This window comes from Coregonus clupeaformis, chromosome 35 (assembly GCF_020615455.1).
Source record: "Coregonus clupeaformis isolate EN_2021a chromosome 35, ASM2061545v1, whole genome shotgun sequence".
Classification (NCBI taxonomy): domain Eukaryota; kingdom Metazoa; phylum Chordata; class Actinopteri; order Salmoniformes; family Salmonidae; genus Coregonus; species Coregonus clupeaformis.
In genome coordinates, this window is record NC_059226.1 from 31,245,060 (window position 1) to 31,248,289 (window position 3,230).

The following is a 3,230-nucleotide window of genomic DNA, read 5'->3' on the forward strand; positions in this document are numbered from 1 at the left end:
CTCCCAGCTCTCCCAGCTCTCTCAGCTCTCCCAGCTCTCCCAGCTCTCCCAGCTCTCTCAGCTCTCCCAGCTCTCTCAGCTCTCCCAGCTCTCCCAGCTCTCTCAGCTCTCCCAGCTCTCTCAGCTCTCCCAGCTCTCCCAGCTCTCCCAGCTCTCTCAGCTCTCCCAGCTCTCTCAGCTCTCTCAGCTCTCCCAGCTCTCCCAGCTCTCTCAGCTCTCCCAGCTCTCTCAGCTCTCCCAGCTCTCTCAGCTCTCCCAGCTCTCCCCTTTCTTCTCCTCTCTCCAAGCTGAGTGACATGATCCCCCAGCATTATGCTCCTATTAAAACACACGGCTAGATCATCACAGGCTACGCAGAAGGTCAGAGTGCAGAAAAAGCTAACAACGTCTGGGGGTGTAGCCACTGGACCAAGGTTTATATTCCCACCTCCCCCTCAGTTTTACCTGGTAGCCGGAAGGCGTTGTGGGGTTATCCAGGTGTAACTTAAGGGCCCTGTTTATACTGTAGTTCCAGTTTCAGTTGCTGTGGTGTTAAAGGTTGAAAATAGAGTGTTTATGGAAGTCAACTTAACACAGGAGCTGGAGAAAAATAAACAACCACAGAAATAAGTCAAAGGTGACAAAGAGTATGTTGAGCAAAACGTAGTGTAGACTCTTCCAAAAGGGTTCTCCGGCTGTCCCCATAGGATAACCCTTTTTAGTTCCAACTAAAACCCTATTTGATTCCTGGAACCCAAAACGGTCCTACTTGGAACCTGAAAGGATCTACCTGGAATCAACAAGGGCTCTTCTATGGGGACAGCCGAATAACCCTTTTAGGTTGTAGACCCGATCCTGCAGGTTCACGCTCTACAACATTCGCAGAGTACGACCCTACCTTACACAGAAAGCAGCACAGGTCCTAATCCAGGCACTTGTCATCTCCCGTCTGGATTACTGCAACTCGCTGTTGGCTGGGCTCCCTGCCTGTGCCATTAAACCCCTACAACTTATCCAGAATGCTGCAGCCCGTCTGGTGTTCAACCTTCCCAAGTTCTCTCATGTCACCCCGCTCCTCCGCACACTCCACTGGCTTCCAGTTGAGGCTCGCATCTGCTACAAAACCATGGTGCTTGCCTACGGAGCTGTGAGGGGAACGGCACCTCCTTACCTTCAGGCTCTGATCAGACCCTACACCCAAACGAGGGCACTGCGTTCATCCACCTCTGGCCTGCTAGCCCCCCTACCTCTACGGAAGCACAGTTCCCGCTCAGCCCAGTCAAAACTATTCGCTGCTCTTGGAACCCCAATGGTGGAACAAGCTCCCCCACGACGCCAGGACAGCGGAGTCACTGACCACCTTCCGGAGACACTTGAAACCCTACCTCTTTAAGGAATACCTGGAATAGTATAAAAGTAATCCTTCTACCCCCCCCTCCCCCACCCCCCATTAAAAAAATTAAATAAAAAGGGTGGTTGTCCCACTGGTTATCAAAAGTTGAATGCACCAATTTGTAAGTCGCTCTGGATAAGAGCATCTGCTAAATGACGTAAATGTAAATGTAAATGTAGATAGCACCTTTTTTCTAAGAGTGTATATATCAGTTGAATTAAGGATGAATTGCTGGAGCAGCAAACAGAGAGGTGTTAGAGTTTGTTATTTGCCATGTGAACCAACAAATACTCCATCCCAACCGGACTACACTGAATCATTCTGGATCATTCTGGATTTATCTAGTTCTGGTTCTGGTTTTGGTTGTCATAATATCCCAGTAGTGTCATGCTGATGTAATGTTTGGACTGCAGAGGAATTCTAGAACCACTAAAAGTGGAATGGTGGAGTCTGTGATGCGAAGAATATTCACACACAACTGCATTTATTCCTTTGTGTTTCACATGTTGTTCAAAAATAAACTACAGTATGTAAGCTATAGGGAAATCAGTTGGATGCTTCACACTCCATACGTTTCAGTTTATAGGGGTTTGTCTTCGCAATTGTATCTCTGTATAAGAAGAGGCATTCAATTCTGGAACATTTTTGTAAGAGACATCAATGAATAAACATTTTAGTCATTCAGCAGACGCTCTTATCCAGAGCGACTTACAGTTAGTGAATGCATACATTATTTTTTTATACTGGCCCCCCATGGGAATCGAACCCACAACCCTGGTGTTGCAAATGCCATGCTCTACCAACTGAGCTACATCCCTGCTGGCCATTCCCTCCCCTACCCTGGACCAATTTTGCGCCGCCCCACGGGTCTCCCGGTCACGGCCGGCTACGACAGAACCTGGATTCAAACCAGGATCTCTAGTGGCACAGATAGCACTGCGATGCAGTGCCTTAGACCACTGCGCCACTCGGGAGACAAATGAAATGAAATAAACAAATGAAAGAATGAATGAATACATTAAAACATCTGTTCATTCTTGACCCCTGGAGTAATGTGTACAGGAAGAGAGACCCCCCTTCTTTCTCTGAAGAGGCAGGAATGCGATAATTGAAACCATGTGTGTAGTAGAAACAAAGGCGCAGAGTGAGTGTGTGTGTGTGAGTGTGTGTGTGTGTGTGTGTGTGTGTGTGTGAGTGAGTGTGTGTGTGTGTGAGTGTGTGTGTGTGTGTGTGTGTGTGTGTGCCTTTTCCCTGCTATCGGCCTACACACTGGCTGGTTCTCACTGCTTGTGTGAGTGTTTGTTCTGGGCTTGGAATCAGATACCAATTCACTACCCAGCACCATTCCCTGTCTCATAGTGGTATCCTTATTTTCGGTGTTTTTATTACTGGACCAAGCAGAGATCCTGCAGTATAGTCTAAATTGGAGAGGATAATATAATAATTATTGTTTCTAAAATTGTCAGCACACACACACACACAATGAGCATATTTTCTTTGTCAAATAAAGAAACCAGATGCAGTGACCATAGGACACACCGTAGCCTACTACAAGTGTGGAAAACAAGGTGAAGCAACATTGAGAAATGATTTCATATGCAGGCCTATATTACACATGCTTTACCTCATCACTGATCTGGGGATTTGATTGAATAATTCCCTCACAGATTACAATACAGTACAGCCCTTGTACAGTACAGTCACATGAGGGCAGGTTTGTCTTCGTCGCTCCACAGGGCGGTACATGATGATGACGTACAGTGAAAGCTGCCTGTCTGTCTAGCGGAGAAGCCGAGTAGCGGAGCTCGAATGGGATAGCCTACTCTTCCGATACTAGTGGAGTGAAGGCGTATCTGTC

At 47.2% G+C, this 3,230-nt stretch overlaps 1 protein-coding gene across 1 annotated transcript in view; it reads left to right on the forward strand.

Moving 5' to 3' along the window:
* The first annotated feature begins 3,133 nt into the window (after positions 1-3,133).
* The window catches only part of LOC121551380 (cytohesin-3), a 56,706-nt gene continuing 56,609 nt past the window's right edge, over positions 3,134-3,230 (forward strand). Inside the window, exon 1 of the mRNA XM_041864001.2 lies at positions 3,134-3,230. This exon is cut by the window's right edge and continues 310 nt beyond it. The gene's annotated coding sequence lies outside the window, so the exon portion shown is untranslated.